The 18,529-nt window shown below is 41.1% G+C and overlaps 1 long non-coding RNA gene across 1 annotated transcript; it reads right to left on the minus strand.

The window, feature by feature from the left end:
* Positions 1-5,522: 5,522 nt before the first annotated feature.
* LOC118636087 lies at positions 5,523-16,538 on the minus strand. The gene is made up of 3 exons (XR_004960621.1): positions 16,423-16,538; positions 15,348-15,430; positions 5,523-5,574 (listed from the first exon to the last, which is right to left on the minus strand). It is a non-coding gene; the product is annotated as an uncharacterized LOC118636087 (long non-coding RNA).
* Positions 16,539-18,529: the final 1,991 nt, after the last annotated feature.

Below are 18,529 nucleotides of genomic sequence, written 5' to 3' on the forward strand. Positions count from 1 at the left end.
GGCACCTCCAAACCCAGCACAAGAAGCAGCCACCTGCAGATCACTTTGTAGCTTATGACAAGTGGCCCCGGATAGAACACAGGCAGTGGCTGACCTTGCTCCAGAGCCAGCACACCCACCATCCAACCACCTTCACAAGTGACACACTCAATGAGTGGACTCAGTGGGTACCAGAGCCCTGCTGAAGTAAGTCTTGCTCTGTGTGGTGGGCTCCTACATAGCGGATCCTCCAAGGTAGTGAGAAGCCAGTGGTCAGTGGGCACAACCAGTCCTTGCAGCTGATCAGCCTGAGTAAACCGCCCCCCCCCAATTGACGTGCCAACAGCAATCAAAACTCAATTACAACAGACAGGTGTACAGACCACACTAGTGGTGCACCTCCAGGGCCCAGCTGGGACAATAGGACACTGGATCCTACAGGACACCTACAACAATAGGCCATCCTACAAAGTGTAGGAGACATAGCACCTCTACCTAATACATAGAAACAATCACAGGAAAGCAGCCAAAATGAGGAGACAAAGAAACATGTCCCAAAAGAAAGAAAAGAACTCCAGGAAAAGAACAAAACAAAATAGAGATAAGCAATCAATCAGATGCAGAGTTCAAAACACAGGTTATGAAAGGCAACCCACTGTATGGGAGACCATCATTGCCAATGATACATCAGATAAGGGGTTAATTTCCAAAATGTATAAAGTGCTCATACAATTCAACAAAAGGAAGACAAAGAACCCAATTAAAACATGGGCAGAGGAACTAAATAGACACCTCTCCGAATAGGACATACAAATGGCCAAGAGACATATGAAGAAATGCTCAACATCACTAATCATCAGAGAGATGCAAATTAAAACAACAATGAGTTATCACCTCACACCTGTCAGAATGGCCGCCATCAACAAATCATCAAACAGCAAGTCTTGGCGAGGTGTAGAGAAAAAGGGATTCTAGTACACTGCTGGTGGGAATGCACACTGGTGCAGCCACTATGGAAAACACTATGGTGTTACCTCAAAAAATTAAAAGTTGAACTTCCATTTACCCCAGTGATCCCACTTCTAGGAATATACCCTAAGAAGCCTGAAACACCAATCAGAAAAAATATATGTACCCCCATGTTTGTAGCAGCACTATTTACAATAGCTAAGATCTGGAAACAGCCTAAGGGTCCATCAGCAGACGAATGGATAAAAAAGTTGTGGTACATATACACAATGGAGTACTATGCAGCTGTAAGAAAGAAAGATCTCTTATCCTTTGAGACAACGTGGAGGGACCTGGAAAGTATTATCCTAAGTGAAACAAGCCAAGCAGAAAAAGACAAATACCACATGATCTCACTTATTTGTGAAATATAATGATCCTAACAGGCTGAGGAATAAGGTAGACCCAGAGATGTGGAAGTAGGGTACAGACTGACAACCCTCAGAAGAGGGGGTGGTGGAGGGAGGGAAGAGATAAACCACAGAACTTATATGCAGGTACGCATAACCAATGTACATGGACAACAAAGCCAGGGACAGAGTGGGGGGGATAGGGAGGAGGGTGTCAATGGGGTAAAAAAGGAGAAACATCTGTAACAAAAATAAAATAAATAAATAAATAAATATAATATAATATTTAAAACCACAATAAAATACTGTCCAGGATGACTACAATTGTTTTTACAAATGTAAAAAATAAAAAAAAAAAACACAGGTTATAAGTTTGCTCAAAGAATTTGGTGAGACATTCAAGGAACTTAATGAGACCTTCAAGGAACTTAAGACCTCCAAGGAACTTCGTGAGAACATCAACAATATAAAAAAGGACCAATCAGAAAATAAGGATGCACTAACTGAAATAAAAAATAATTTACAGGGAATCAATAGCAGAGTAAGTAAAGCCAAAAAGCAAACCATTGATTTGGAATATAAGGAAGCAAATAAAATAATAAGAAGAAGAAGAATAGCAAAAAGAAAAAGAAATCCAAAAAATGAGGAAAGTGTAAGGAGCCTCTAGGACAACTTCAAGCATACCAACAATCACATCATGAGAGTGCCAGAAGGAGAAGATAGAGAGCAAGGAATCGAAAACTTATTTGAAAAAATAATGACAGACAACTTCCCTAATTTGGTGAAGGAAACAGACATACAAGTCCAGGAAGCACAGAGAGCCCCAAACAAGATGAACACCAAGAAGTCCACACCCAGACACATAATCATCAAAATGCCTAAGGTTAAAGACAAAGAGAGAATCTTAAAAGAAGCAAAAGAAAAGCAGTTTGTTACCTATAAAGGAGTTCCCATAAGACTGTCAGCTGATTTCTCAAAGAAATTTTGCAGGCCAGAAAGAAGTAGCAAGAGATATTCAAGGTGATGAAAAGCAACAATCTACAACCAAGATTACTCTATCCTGCAAAGCTGTCATTTAGAATCGATGGGCAGATCAAGAATTTCCCAGACAAGAAAAAAAGGAGTTCATCACCACCAAACCAGTATTATATAAAATGTTGAAGGGTCTTCTTGAAGGAGAAGAACAAAAATATGAACAATAAAATGGCAATTTATACATGTCTATCAACGGTTGAATCTACAAACAAAATGAGCAAGAAGAACAGAAACATACTCATAGATACAGAGAACTTTCTGTTGCTTGCTAGATGGGCAGGGGTTTGGGGATGGGTAAAAAAGATGAAGGAATTAAGAAGTACAATTTAGACTTCCGGTCAAGATGGCGGTGTAGGTAAACATGGTATCACGTCCTCCCACAACCACATCAAAGTTACAACTAAACTACAGAACAACCATCACTCAAAACCACCTGAAATCAAGCTGAATGGAAGTCCTACAACTACGGGATTAAAGCAACAGCCACATTGAGACTGGTAGGAGAGACTAAGGCGCGAGGGGCAGAGGCGGACGGGCTGGTCCCACACCCACGTGTGGTGGATAAAAATCAGGAGGACACCTGGGCTGGGAAGGTCCTTCCTGAGGACTGAGGGGTCCCCGTCCCACACCAGGTGCCCCACTCAGGGTTCCAGTGCCAGGAAGAGAAGTCCCCATAACTTCTTGCTGGAAAAAACCAGCGGGAACTGAGGCTCAGGGAGGCTGACGCGGTTGGAGCCCCAGGCCGCTCCTTAAAGGGCCCGCGCACGGACTTATCGAACTCTCTCCCTCTAAGCTTGGAGGGGAGGCAGCTCGAGGGGCGCCAGAGACATACAGGGAAGAACTGAGCTGTTTGGCACTGGAGCCAGGGCTGGAGAGGGGGCTTTCTTCGGGACAAACATGCTGTCACAGGCCTTTGTTCCTTTCATGAGCCCTTCCCTGGGGCGGCAGACAGTCACCATAACTGGGACTCCAGCAACCTGGCTCACACTGGTAGCCCCACCCTGGTGACTCCCTGAAGCCCTGCCCCACCCAACTTTCAGGCCCACCCAAGCTGTTGCCACTTGCTTAACCATAGGATTGGCCTGTCTTGGATCCTGCTTCAGGTTTTTCCTAAATTCTTTCAAATGAGCAGCATCTGGTCTCAGCGAGCCCCATACCTCTCATTAAGTAATACACAGAAACAAACAAAGAGAGGCAGCCAAAATGAGGAGACAAAGAAATAAGTCCCAAATGAGAGAACAGAACAAAACCCCAAGAAAAGAACTAAGTGAAATGGAGATAAGCAACCTAACAGATGCTGAGTTCAAAATACTGCTTATAAGGATGCTCAATGAACTCAGTGAGAACCTCACTGAACTTAGTGAGGGCCTCAAGAGCATAATAAAGGACCAGTCAGAAATGATGGATGCACAGTCAGAAATGAAGGAGGCATTAAATGAAATAAAGAATAATTTACACAGATTCAATAGTAGAGTATGTAAATCCAAGAAGCAAACCATCGACTTGGAATATAAGGAAGCAAAAAATGCCCAATCAGAACAGCAAAAAGAAAAAAGAATCCAAAAAAATGAGGATAGTGTAAGGAGCCTCAGGAACAACTTCAAGCGTGCCAACATTCACATCTTGGGGGTGCCAGAAGGAGAAGAGCGAGAACAAGAAACTGAAAACCTGTTTGAAACAATAATGGCAGAAAACTTTCCTAACTTGGTGAAGGAAACAGACATACAAGTCCAGAAAGCACAGAGAGTCCCAAATAAGATGAAACCCAAGAGGTCCACACCAAGACACATCATCATCAAAATGCAAAAGGTTCAAGACAAAGAGAGAATCTTAAAAGCAGCAAGAGAAAAGCAGTTAGTTACCTACAAGGGAGTTCCCATAAGGCTGTCAGCTGATTTCTCAAAAGAAACTTTGCAGGCCAGAAGGGAGTGGCAAGAAATATTCAGAGTGATGAAAAGCAATAACCTACAACCAAGATTACTCTATCCTGCAAAGCTGTCATTTAGAATCGATGGCCATATAAACAGTTTCCCAGAAAGAAAAAGTTAGAGTTCATCACCACCAAACCATTATTATATGAAATGATGAAGGGTCTTTTTGAAGAAATAGATAAAATATATGAACAAACAAAATGGCAATGAATACATATCTATTAACAGTGGAATCTACAAACAAAATGAACAGGTAGAACAGAAACATTCTCATAGATACAGAGAACATTTTGTTGGTTGCCAGATGGGAGGGGGGTTGGGTGAAAACGGTGAAGGGATTAAGAAGTACAAATTCATTGCTAGACTGACAAACTTCAAAGGGAAAGGGGTTGGGAGGTGGGAAGAAATAAACCAAAGAACTTATATGGATAACCAATGGACACAGACAATAGTGTGGGGAAAGGCGGGAGGGGGCCGGGAGTGGGGAGGAGGGGGTCAATGAGGGAAAAATGAGGAACATCTGTAATACATTCTACATTCAACAATAAAGATTTTTTTTTTAAAAAGTACAATTTAGTTGCTAGACTGAAGAACCTCAAAAGAAACGGGAGAGAGGGCAGGATGAGGTAAACCAAAGAACTTCTGTGCATATATACATAACCAATGGACCCCAACTATAATGTGGGGAAGGCAGGAGGGGGTGGGATTGGGGAGGAGGGGGGTCAATGGAAAAAAAGGGGGGGACATCTGTAATACATTCAACAATAAAAATGAGTTTAAAAAAAGGAAAGATGATGGCAAGAACCACTGGAGTGAGGGTGACTGTATAAGTGTGAGTGAGTGTGAGAGAGTGAGTGGATATGACTGTAGATGAGGAACCACAAGCAGTGCAGAAATGTAGGACAGAGGGTTCCTGCACTGTGGACAGGGGAGCAGCCATCTACCATTGTGCAAGTTGTCAGGATGCTTCTACCAAGTGGACCAGGAGCCACTGGAGAACAAATCAGTGAGTTACAAGACAAGACAGAAAAAAAAAAAAACACCCAAATAAAGCAGCAAATGGAAAGAAAAATTAAAAAGCAGGAGACATTAAGGGAGTTTTGGGACACTACAGAACATCACAACATTTGCATCACAGGGGTACAAGAAAAAGAATAATTGGAGAAAAAAAGAGAGAACCTGTCTAAAGAAATAATCACAGAAAACTTACCTAATTTGAAGGAAAAAGTCACACAAGTCCAGGAAACACAGACAGACCAAGCAAAATAAACCTAAAAACACCCACAGGTAGACACATCATAATTAAAATAGCAAACATTAAAGATAAAGAATATATTTTTTATTTAATTAATACATTTATTTTTGTTACAAATGTTTCTCTTTTTTCCCCCAATAATCCCCTCTTCCTCCTCCCTCCCCGCCCTGTCCCCAGCTTTGTTATCCATGTCCATTGTTCATGCATACATGCATATAAGTTTTGTGGTTTATCTCTCCCCCCACCCCCTCTTCTGGGGATTGTCAGTCTGTACCCCACTTCCACGTCTCTGGAACTACACTGTTCCTTAGATTGCTACGTTCATTATATTCCACAAATAAATGAGATCATGTGATATTTGTCCTTCTCTGCTTGGCTTGTTTCGCTTAGGATAATAATTTCCAGGTCCCTCCATGTCATCTCAAAGGATGAGAGATCTTTCTTACAGCTGCATAGTACTCCACTGTGTAAATGTACCACAGCTTTTTAATCCATTCGTCTATTGATGGACATTTGGGCTGTTTCCATATCTTAGCTATTGTAAATAGTGCTGCTACAAACATAGGGGTACATATATTTTTTCTGATTGGTGTTTCAGGCTTCTTAGGGTATATTCCTAGAAGTGGGATCACTGGGGTAAATGGAAGTTCAACTTTTAATTTTTTGAGGTAACACCATAGTGTTTTCCATAGTGGCTGCACCAGTGTGCATTCCCACCAGCAGTGTACTAGAGTCCACTTTTCTCCACACCTCACCAAGACTTGCTGTTTGAAGATTTGTTGATGGCGGCCATTCTGACAGGTATGAGGTGATACCTCATTGTTGTTTTAATTTACATCTCTCTGATGAATAGTGATGTTGAGTATTTCATCATATGTCTCTTAGCCATTTGAATGTCCTCTCTGGAGAGGTGTCTATTTAGTTCCGCTGCCCATTTTTTAACTGGGTTCTTTGTCTTCCTTTTGTTGAGCTGTATGAGCACTTTATATATATTGGAAATTAACCCCTTATCTGATATATCATTGACAATGCTGGTCTCCCATACAATGGGTTGCCTTTCCATTTTGGTGGTTGTTTCTTTTGCTGCACAGAAGCTTTTGAGTTTGATGTAATCCCACGTTTTTATTTTCTCCTTTGTTTCTGTTGCCTTAGGTGATGTATCAGTGAAAATTCTGTTGCGTGTGATGTCTGAAATTTGTTGCCTACAGTTACTTCTAGAATTTTTATGGATTCATGAGTCACATTTAAGTCTTTACTCCATTTTGAGTTTATTCTTGAGTATGATGTAAGTTAATGGTCTAGTTTCAGTTTTTTGCATGTAGCTGTCCAATGTTTCCAACACCATTTATTTTTATTTTTTATATTTTTGTGGTATGTGCCCCTAGCAGGAACCAAACCTGGGACTCTCTGGTCCACAAGTCGATGCTCAATTGCTGAGCCAAACTGGCCAGGGCCCAACACCATTTATTAAAGAGACTGCCTTTACTCCACTGTATGCTCTTGCCACCTTTGTCAAATATTAACTGAGCATATTGCCTTGGGTAAATTTCTAGGTTCTCTGTTCTGTTCCACTGGTCTCTATGCCTGTTCTAGTGCCAGTACCAGGCTGTTTTGATTACAGTGGCTTTGTAGTATAACCTGAAATCTTGAAATGTGATGCCTCCTACTTTGCTCTTCTTTTTCAATATTGCTGTGGCTATTCAAGATCTGTTTTGTTTCCACATGAACTTTTGAAGTATTTGTTCTAGTTCTGTGATGTGTGTCATTGGTATTTTGATGGGGATTGCATTGAATCTATAGATTGCTTTGGGTAGTATGGACATTTTAATGATGTTAATTCTTCCAATCCATGAACAAGGTATGTGCTTCCACTTTTTTATATCTTCCTCTATTTCTTTTTTCAACATCCTGTGGTTTTCTGCAAATAGGTCCTTTATTTCTTTGGTTAAGTTTATTCCTAGGTATCTTAATTTTTTTGCCGCAATGGTAAATGGGATTGTTTTTTCAGTTTCTCTTTCTGTGAGTACATCATTGGTGTATAAGAATGCTACTTTGCCAAATTCATTTATTAAGTCTAGTGAATTTTTGATGGAGTCTTTGAGGTTTTCTACATATAGTATTATGTCCTCTGTGATTAATGACAGTTTCACTTCCTCCTTTCCGATTTGGATCCCTTTTTTTTGCTTCCTGACTGGTTGCTGTGGCTAAGACTTCCAGTACTATGTTAAGTAAGAGTGGCAAAAGTGGGCATCCTTGTCTTGTTCCTGTTCTTAAGAAACATGCTTTTAATTTTTGCCCATTGAGTATGATGTTGGATGTAGGTCTTTTATATATGGCCTTTATTGTGTCAAGATATGATCCCTCTATTCCCACATTGCTGAGCACTTTTATCAGAACTGGGTGCTGGATTTTGTCGAATGCTTTTTCAGTGTCTTTTGATATGATCATATGATTTTTCTCTTACATTTTGTTTATGTGGTGTATCACACTTACTGATTTGCGAATATTGTACCAGCCTTGCATCCCTGGGATGAACCCCACTTGGTCATGGTGAATAATTTTTTTGTTTTGCTGGATCCGATATGCTAGTATTTTGTTCAGGATTTTGGCGTCTATGTTCATCAGGGATGTTGGCCTGTAATTTTCTTTCTTTGTATGTCTTTTTCTGGTTTTTGAATTGGAATTATGCTGGCCTCATAAAACGAGTTTGGAAGTCTTCCTTCTTCTTGACTTTTTTGAAATAGTTTGAGGAGAATGGGTATTAGTTCTTCTTTGAATGTTCAGTAAAATTCCCCTGTGAAGCCGTTCAGGCCTAGGCTTTTATTTGCTGGGAGAGTCTTGATTACATCTTCTATTTCTTTTGTTGTTATTGGTCTGTTCAAGTTTTCTACCTCTTCCCAGTCCAGTTTTGGCAGACCATGTGTTTCTAGAAATTGGTCTATTTTGCTTAGATTGTCGAATTTCTTGACGTATAATTGTTCATAATATTTGTTAATGATCCTTGTACTTCAGTGGTGTCAGTTATTATTTCTCCTCTTTCATTTCTGATTTTGTGTATTAAGGTTCTCTCTCTTTGTTTCTTGGTCAGTCTAGCTAAGCATCCATCAATCTTGTTTATCTTTTCAAAGAACCAGCTCTTTGTTTCATTGATACTTTGAATTGGTTTTTGGGGGGGTTTTTTGTTTTTGTTTTTTGGGGTTTTTTTTGTTTGTTTCTTTGTTTGTTTTTTTGGTGTCTGTGTCATTTATTTTTGCTCTGATCTTTACTATTTCCTTCCTTCTATTTGTTCTGGGGTTCTCTTTTTCTTTGCTTTCTAGTTCTTTAAGTTGTGAGGTTAGACAGTCAATTAAAAATTGTTCTTGTTTCTTGAGGTAGGCCTGTAGTGCTATGAACTTCCCTCTCAGAACTGCTTTTGCTGCATCCCATAGATTTTGTGTTGTTTTGTGTTCATTTTCATTGGTTTCCAGAAAATTTTTAATTTCTTCCTTGATCTCCATGGTAACCCACTCATTGTTCAATAGCATGCCATTTAGCCTTCATGTTTTCAAATGTCTTGGCATGTTCTTGTTGCAATTGATTTCTAGTTGCATGGCATTGTGATCTGAAAAGATGCTGGATATGATTTCAATCTTCTTGAACATGTAAAGACTTAGTTTGTGCCCTAACATGTGGTCTATCTTTGAGAATGTCCCATGTGCACTTGAGAAGAATGTGAATTCTGTTGTTTTGGGGTGTAATTCTCTGTAGATATCTATTAAATTTATTAGATCGAGTGCTTCATTTAGAGTCTGTGTTTCCTTGTTAATTTTTTGTCTAGAAGATCTATCCAGTGATGTGAGTGGAGTGTTGAAGTCCCCTGCTATGATTGTGTTGCTGTTGATTTCTCCTCTGAAGTCCTCCAGAAGAGTTTTAATATATGCTGGTGCTCCTATATAGGGTGTATCTATATTTACCAAGGTTATATCTTCCTGTTGGATAGATCCTTTTAATATTATGTAGTGGCCTTCTTTACCTCTAGTTATGGCCTTCATTTTGAAATCTACTTTATCAGATATGAGTATTGCTACTCCAGCTTTTTTTTCCTTTCCGTTTGCTTGGAAGATTTTTTCCATCCCTTCACTTTCAACCTATGTGAGTCTTTAGTTGTGAGGTGGGTCTCTTGTAAACAATATATATGTGCGTCATGCTTTCTTTTTTTTTTATTTTATTTTATTTTATTTATTGTTATCCTCACCCGAGGACATTTTTCGATATTTTGTTCAGATAGAGTGGGAGGGAGGGAGAGAGAGACAGAGAGAGAAACATCGATGTGAAAGGGACACATCAAGTGGCTGCCTCCCACACAACCCAACCAGGGCCGGGGACAAACTGCAACTGAGGCACACGCCCTTAGCGGGAGCCAAACCTGGGTCTCTCCCGACCACAGGCCAACACTCTAACCGCTGAGGCAAACCGGCCAGGGCACGACATGCTTTCTTATCCAGTCAGCTACTCTGTCTCTTTTTATCGGAGCATTCAAACCATTCACATTTAAGGGGATAATTGATATGTACTTATTTATTGACATTTTTGTTTAGCGTGGTCCTATTTTACTTTCTACTTCTTCTACTAATTACAGCAGTTTTTTTTAGCATATCTTGCTGTGCTAGTTTGGTGTTAATGTATTCCCTTAGCCTTTTTTTTTCTGAGAAGCTCTTTATTTGGCCTTCTATTTTGAATGATAGCCCTGCTGGATAGAGTAGTCTTGGATTCAGATCCTTATTTTTCATGACCTTGATTACTTTGTGCCATTCCCTTCTGGCCTGTAGTGTTTCTGTTGAGAAGTCAGCTGAAAGCCTTATGGGGTTTCCTTTGTAGGTATCCTGTTGCATATCTCTTGCTGCCTTTAGGATTCTCTCTTTGTCTTTAATTTTTAGCATTTTAATTACTATGTGTCTTGGTGTGGGCCTGTTTGGGTTCTTCTTACTTGGGGCTCTCTGTGCTTCTTGAACTTGAATGCCTTCTTCCTTCTCCAAGTTAGGGAAGTTTTCTGTCACTATTTCTTTGAATATATTCTCTAACCCTTGCTTATTTTCTTTTTCTTCGGTGACTCCTATGATGCGAATATTATTCCGTTTCCAGTTGTCCCACAGTTCTCTTAAGCTGTCTTCCTGTTTTTCAATCGTTTTGTTGTTTTGGTTTTCTGATTGGTTGATCTGATTGGTTTTTCTACCCTGTCTTCTAATTCACTGATGTGGTTTTCAGCTTCCTCTACTCTGCTGGTTAGTCCTTCCAATGTGTTCTTTATTTCTGCTATGTCATTCTTCATTGCCACTTGGTTGGTTTTCAATGTTTCTATATCTTTACTCATGGTGCTGATGTCCTTATTCATGTTGTTGAGCCTCCTCAAGATCATGGCTCTAAACTCTACCTCTGATAATTTGCTTAAGTGCATTTCATTTATCCCATCTTATAGAGTTCTCTTGTTCTTTCATTTGGGATTTGTTTCCTTGTTTCACCATTTTGACTATCTCAGTGGGTTTTGGAGACTGCCAACTTTTCTCTGTTGGTGTTGGTGTTCTGCTGTTTGTGGCTCCCTCTACTGAGTTTGGATGGACCTGGACAGGTCCACGTTAAACACCACTGTCAAGTCTTACTTTCCTGGGTAGATTTGCAATCCCAGGAAAGGTTCAGTTATCCTCTATCTTTTTCCTGGAGGCTAGTAGTCTCAGATACTCAGTGCCTTGGAATGTAGCCCTGGTGTTCTGCATAAGAGGATTTCCAGAGGATGGGATTGATGCTGGCTGTTAATGAACCTCAATTTGCATTACTTTGCCTCACCTGGGAAAGGCTGAATATCTGAGGATGGGGGGGCTGCTGCTTTTCCCCACAGCTCTGGGAAGGAGCACACTGGCCACCATCCTTTGTGACTACAACTCAGCAAAAACCCTGAGTGCCCTCCAAATCCCAGTTGTTTCCACTGAGTTTCAGCCCAGTCTGCCTTTCCTCTGCTGTAGCCCGCAGGTGAGGGGCTGTGGCTATTTTAGCACTCTGTCCCAGCTCTGTGCTGTGGAGCCGGCTTGGTTTTTATTCCCCAAGGGTGCTGCTCACAGCTAAGACTGCTACTGTCTGTGGGCTCCCAGCCCACCACCCTCTCATGACTCCACAGATCCTACCAGTGTCCCTGGTTATATGGTCCTGTCCTGCTCCTTTTCTGTTGCTTTTTTTCCGAGGATTTGTCTTTATTTTGGTTGTAATTCTCATTTGGTACTGGGAGATCGTCTGTGTAGCTTCTATTCACTCCACCTTCATTTTCACATCCTCTACGCCTATCTTGTGCGCAGCTGGGTCACACAGGACTCTCTGTTGCCCCCGCACTTTGCAGTTCCCACGGGTAGGTAGCTAAATAACACCCATTATTGGGAGCATCTAGAGTCCAGTAGGCTCCTGCTTCCTACTGCTGTTGTGGATTACTGGACCACACAGGCCTCTGTGGATCCCCAGGTCCCGCTTCTGGCAGCTGGGGAGTGCTGCTGCCCAGTGGGGCTCAACTCCTGCTCAGCTTTTGCTGTAGTTTTGGGGGATGGGTCTCAGCTGCTGGTGTGTGCTTCTGTTGCCTGGGGATGGATGTCTACTCCCCAGCCTCTGTTGCTGGGGTATATCTGGACTCTGATTGGGGTGCTACTATGGTGGATGGTGCTGGGCTCCCAGCTGTCCACGGCTTCCACGACCGGCACCTTGGGATCACCACTACTGTGCATCATCTGCGTTGATACAGAGTGTCCACTGGTCCAATGGTGCCAGGTGCGCTGGTTGGCTCAGATTGCTGGGCTCTAGCCGCTCCCAATGCCTCCTCCCAGGGAAGACACGGGATCTTCCAAAATGGTGAGATCTCCCCGCGGCGCAGGGAGACGTGCCCAGAGGAGCCTCTTACAGCAGTAGCTGGCTGCTCCCATCAACAGCACAGAAACCTTCTGCTCCACGTTTCTGCAGTGCTTGGGTTTGGTCATCCACCTTCACATCCACTCACAGTCACACACTAGCTCACTCTCTCTCACACTCACCCTCCCTCCGGTCCTGCCCACCGCCAACCGCCAACATCATATTCAACGGGCAAAAACTAAAAGCATTTCCCTTAAGAACAGGAACAAGACAAGGATGCCCACTTTCACCACTCTTATTTAACATAGTACTGGAAGTCATAGCCACAGCAATCAGACAGGAAGAAAAAATAAAAGGGATCCAAATTGGAAAGGAGGAAATGAAACTGTCATTATTTGCAGATGGCAAGATATTATACATAGAAAACCCTAAAGACTCCATCAAAAAAACTACTAGACTTAATAAATAAATTTGCCAAAGTAGCAGGATACAAAATTAACGTCAAGAAATCGATGGCATTCTTATACACAAATGATGAACTCACAGAAAGAGAAACTGAAAAAACAATCCCATTTACCATCACAGCAAAAAAAATTAAGATACCTAGGATTAAACTTAACCAAAGAAATAAAGGACCTATTTGCAGAAAACCACAGGACCTTGAAAAAAGAAATAGAGGAAGATATAAAAAAGTGGAAGCACATACCTTGTTCATGGATTGGAAGAATTAACATCATTAAAATGTCCATACTACCCAAAGCAATCTATAGATTCAATGCAATCCCCATCAAAATACCAATGACACACATCACAGAACTAGAACAAATACTTCAAAAGCCCATATGGAACCAAAAAAGACCCCGAATAGCCACAGCAATCTTGAAAAAGAAGGACAAAGTAGGTGGGATCACAATACCAGATATCAGGTTATACTACAAAGCTACTGTAATCAAAACAGCCTGGTACTGGCACAAGAACAGGCATAGAGACCACTGGAACAGAACAGAGAACCCTGAAATTGACCCAAGACATTATGCTCAATTAATATTTGACAAAGGTGGCAAGAGCATACAGTGGACTAAAGACAGCCTCTTTAATAAATGGTGCTGGGAAAATTGGACAGCTACATGCAGAAATATGAAACTAGACCATCAACTTACACCATACACTCAAAATGGATAAAAGACTTAAATGTGACTCATGAATCCATAAAAATCCTAGAAGAAACTGTAGGCAACAAAATTTCAGACATCACACGCAGCAGAATTTTCACTGATACATCACCTAAGGCAATGGAAACAAAGGAGAAAATGAACACATGGGACTACATCAAACTCAAAAGCTTTCTGCACAGCAAAAGATACAATCATCAAAACAGAAAGGCTACCCACTGTATGGGAGAGCATCATTGCCAATGATATCATATATGGGGTTAATTTCCAATATATATAGAGTGCCCATACAACTCCACAAAAAGAAGACAAAGAACCCAATTAAAAAATGGGCAGCAGAACTAAATAGACACCTCTCCAAACAGGACATTCAAATGGCCAAGAGACATATGAAGAAATGCTCAACATCACTAATCATCAGAGAGATCCAAAGTAAAACAACAATGAGGTATCACCTCATACCTGCCAGAATGGTGGCCATCAATAAATCATCAAACAATAAATGTTGGGAGGGTGTTGAAAAAAGAGAACCCTAGTACACTGCTGGTGGGAATGCAGACTGGTGCAGTCACTATGAAAAACAATATGGTGTTTCCTCAAAAAATTAAAAATGGAACTGCCATTTTACCCAGTGATCCCACTTTTAGGAATATATGTTAAGAAGCCTAAAACACCAATCATAAAGAATATATGCAGCCCTATGTTCGTAGCAGCACTATTTACAATAGCTAAGATCTGGAAACAGCCCAAGTGTCCATCAATAGATGAATGGATAAAAATCTGTGGTAAGCCCTGGCCAGTTTGGCTCAGCGGTTAGAGTATCAGCCCATGGACCAGAGAGTCCGGGGTTCGGTTCCCACTAAGGGCTTATACCTTGGTTGTGGTTCGTCCCTGGCCCCGGTTGGGGTTGTGCGGGTGGCAACCAGTTGATGTGTCCCTCTCACATCAATGTTTCTCTCTCTCTCTTCCTCCCTATCTCCCTAGCACTCTATCTAAAGATAAATGAAAAAAAAAATTTAAATTAAAAAAGAGAAAAAGCTGTGGTACATATACATAATAGGTGTAAGAAAAAAAGATCTCTTATACTTGGAAGGATAAGATGACATGGAGGAAACTGGAGAGTATTATGGTAAGCAAAATAAGCCAGAGAAAGACAAGTATCACATAATCTCACTTATTTGTGGAATATAATGAACAAAATAAACTGATAAACAAAATAGACCCAGAGACATAGAAGTAGGGTTTAGACTGACAAGCCTCAGAGGAGGACGGCTGGAGGGAGAGAAGAGATAAACCAAAGAACTTATATGCATATATGCAAAACCAATGGACATAGACAACAGTGCTGGGGGTGGGCAGGATCTGGAAGAGGGTGTCATTGGGGGGAAATGGAGAAATACCTGTAACAAAAATAAATTAATTTTTTAAAAAGAACTCTAATAAAAGCAGCATTCTCAGTTTAAAAAAAAAAAAACAGAACAGATTTATGGAATGTCTTATAAACATTGTTTTGCTGCATCCTGGAAGTTCTTTGTAGGAAATAGAGAAAATTAGCTAATACAAATGAAAATATGTGCCAAATAACAATGAAGTAAAGTAGGCATGAATTACTGCAGTCCTCATTTCTGCAGTTACACATACAGCCGTATGCTTGGTGTTTTTTATTTGATGGTTGCTAAAGTACAGCCACAAGAGGGGATACAGGAAAGGCACAGGAAACAAAAGAAAACGAAAATAAAACTTTGATTATACTCACAGTTTCCAGAGAGTCAGAGGAACTGCACTGCATGCCAAGGGGTTACATGGGGTAGAACAGCAAGGGTGTGGCCTCAACCAAGCCTGTTGGGAATAGAGAGGAAGTCAGGACTGGGGTAGGCAAGGAACTTTATTGGGAGTCAGGGTTGAGTACACAACAAAAAGCTCAAGGTGATGTAAGGGGTGAGTTAGAATGGGAACCTGTGGCAGGGGCCAACCTTACCCCACTGGTACACCTGGTTGTCTTGGTGAATTGCCTGTGTGCAATTTTGGGGGATGTTGAGGGAACAAAAAATATGAGGTTTTAAACTTATGATACACCATAATTAATATTTCTTATTTTTCTTCTGTTATCCAATCCATGTACAGCTAATTATGATCCTTTATCAGGTAAGGTGACCTAAGCCTTCATTCTTAATGGGCGGAGACTTTCCTGGTCCTATCCATAAGGCGTGGCTGCCATATTCTTCTAAATTTTCCAGTTTATAGCAGTACCAGCAGACCAAAACTGTGGGTCTCAAACATTTTTCTCTGACTTATGTAGCAGAAATTCTTGATAATCAGGATTCATCATCCGAGCCAACACAACTCTCCTTTTGCTTGTTGGTTTAATAGTACAAGCACAATAGCTTAGCTAAGTCTCAAATGCATTTCATTAGAACTTTTGTGTGGGAGGTTGTGTTGTTGAATTAGACTTTAATATGTCCATGAATAGTATTGCTAACAAAACCATGGTGGTGGGAAGGGCAGATCCATATACCCAAAAAGCATCTATTCCATAGAAGAAAACTTGCTGCCTGCAGCAGAATGACAAATAAGCTGCCATCCACAGAGCCAGCTGGTCATCTTTGACAACTGGTTATTGCAAGCCTCTTCTGCAGTGGATACATGTTGATAAATACTCACAAGGAATGCTCATTTCCACACTTCATGGACTTGAAAGTCCATTTATATACCACTTCCCTAGCCTGCCTTGCTATCAATCCTCCTGTCTTATTCCTTCCCAGTCCTACCTACCTGAATAAAAACTATCATACACTCCTCATTAACCAGAGTATATATACACTTTTACCCACCTCCTTCCAGGATGAACAAGATGGCACTTCTTGAAGTTGATCCCATAGAGAGGATTATGAAAACTTGTTGAATGTGGCCTAAGTGGTTCTGGGAGTGGAATTTAAAGCTTTGAAGGCTTAGAGTAAATAAGTAAAAAACAAACAAAGAGTAAAAAGAAATGAGCTAAGCCTCCAAGTCTATGCATTACAAAAAGAGAGCTAGGTAAACCCAGAGAAATTAGATAGAATATTTTAAAATGAGAATTAAGAAAATTAATATAGAAATTAAGGAACATTTTTAAAAGGATTCCCAAGACATCTTTGAAAAGAGAAAAAAAGCTAGGCAAACATCTGGAAAGATTGCATTTTTTTTTTAATCCTCACCCGAGGACATTTTTCCATTTTTTGTGTTCAGATAGAGTGGGAGGGAGAGAAAGGAAGAGAGAGAGAGAGAGAGAGAGAGAGAGAGAGAGAGAGAGAGAGAGAGAGACATAGATGTGAAAGGGACACATCAAGTGGCTGCCACCCGCACGACCAACCAGGGCCAGGGACAAACTGCAACTGAGGTACATGCCCTTAGTGGGAACCGAACCCGGGTCTCTCTGGACCGCAGGCCGACGCTCTAACTGCTGGGCCAAACTGGCCAGGGCAAAGATTGCATTTTTAAAAGTTAGACGTTATGAATAGAAATGTTAGGAGTGAAAAGTATGTAATACAGGTATAGCAGAGATTTTTACATGATAGGATAAATTCATTGCAGTAAATTTGAAAAGTGATTAACTGAACATTATGCTAGGAAAATATAACTTACTCAAGAAACAAAAATCCTGAGTACAACTAAATTGAATTTCAAGGAAATTGAATTGGTTTAAAATTTACCCCCACCCACATGAAATCCATTAGGTCAAAGCAGTTTTACCAAGCATTCAAAGAGCAGATATTCCTAATGTTATATAAACTTTTATATAGAAAAATTGTGAATGATCTCACAGCTCACTTAATAAAGCAGCATATAATTTCATACATAAGTACTGGTTTGTATCCCTAAGAGAATAGGCCTTGTTCTTTTAAAAAGTACAATAACAATACCATTTTCCCACCCAAATGGTAGCAGGGTATGCATCTGCAGCTTTCACTTTTTATTGAGGTCACACCTTGTACATAATTTTGTCTACTGGCTTTTTCACACCAACATGCTCGAGTGTATTCCATATTGCAAGATGGTCCAACGCAGGCTGCGCAGGCCCATGTGGTCTAAAAGTGTAGCCTCTTTCTCCACGACTTTTGACGACTACAAATGATGGTGCAGTGACTACCTCTGCAATGCCAAAGTCACTGTGTGGACCTGACTGTCTCTTACAGTTAAACAGGTTGAGGATGTTCCGTTCTGCCCTACTTTTCCGCACAGGCCTGTCCCCTGCACCTTGCCAGCAGGGCACCAGAAGTCTTCGTTTGTTGCGCTTTGAAATTATTTTTTGTTTTGTTGGGAGTCTTGTGTTGTTTTTGTTACTAGTGTAAGGGAAATGCTTTCTTATTGTGCTTATTTTAGTGGCCATCTGGATTTCTCTTGAGCATTGAGCAGCAGGTAACAGGGGCCGCGTGTGTGAGCAACGGGGAACAACAGATTCTGGCAGGATGTGCTTCTAGCTATCTCTACCTCCCAAAACCACAGTCATGAGAATCAAGGGGCCACAGCTAATAGGGCAGCCAGGCAGGCTACTTCCCTCACAGTAAGAATCCTATTTGTTCCAAAAGCCCAATCTAAGTAAAGCCAGAAAGGAAGAAAATAGAATCCCTCTCTTCTGGGCAAACAGCCTGGTTTAAAATCTCATGTGGAATATAGAGTTGGCCCTACGGAAGGAAAGAGGTAGAAGACAAGGTTCAAAAGAGCTGCAGTTCTCAACCACTGCCCAGTGCCATGGCCAGACCCTGACTCAGGTGGTCCAGGGCCCACGCAAAACGTTTGTAAAGCTCCAAACTGCCACTGTGTGGCCCACGTGGGTGCCACCAGAGCCTGAGGAAAGTTGCCCAGGAAGAGAATGCCCACCTCTCACTGTTCCTATCTAACCTTCTTTCTTTCAACCCCCTTTCAGAAGAGGGAGCTGGTCAGAGAAGGGCTCCTATGTGC

The sequence above is a fragment of the Molossus molossus genome, unplaced genomic scaffold (genome assembly GCF_014108415.1).
Source record: "Molossus molossus isolate mMolMol1 unplaced genomic scaffold, mMolMol1.p scaffold_m16_p_2, whole genome shotgun sequence".
Taxonomy (NCBI): domain Eukaryota; kingdom Metazoa; phylum Chordata; class Mammalia; order Chiroptera; family Molossidae; genus Molossus; species Molossus molossus.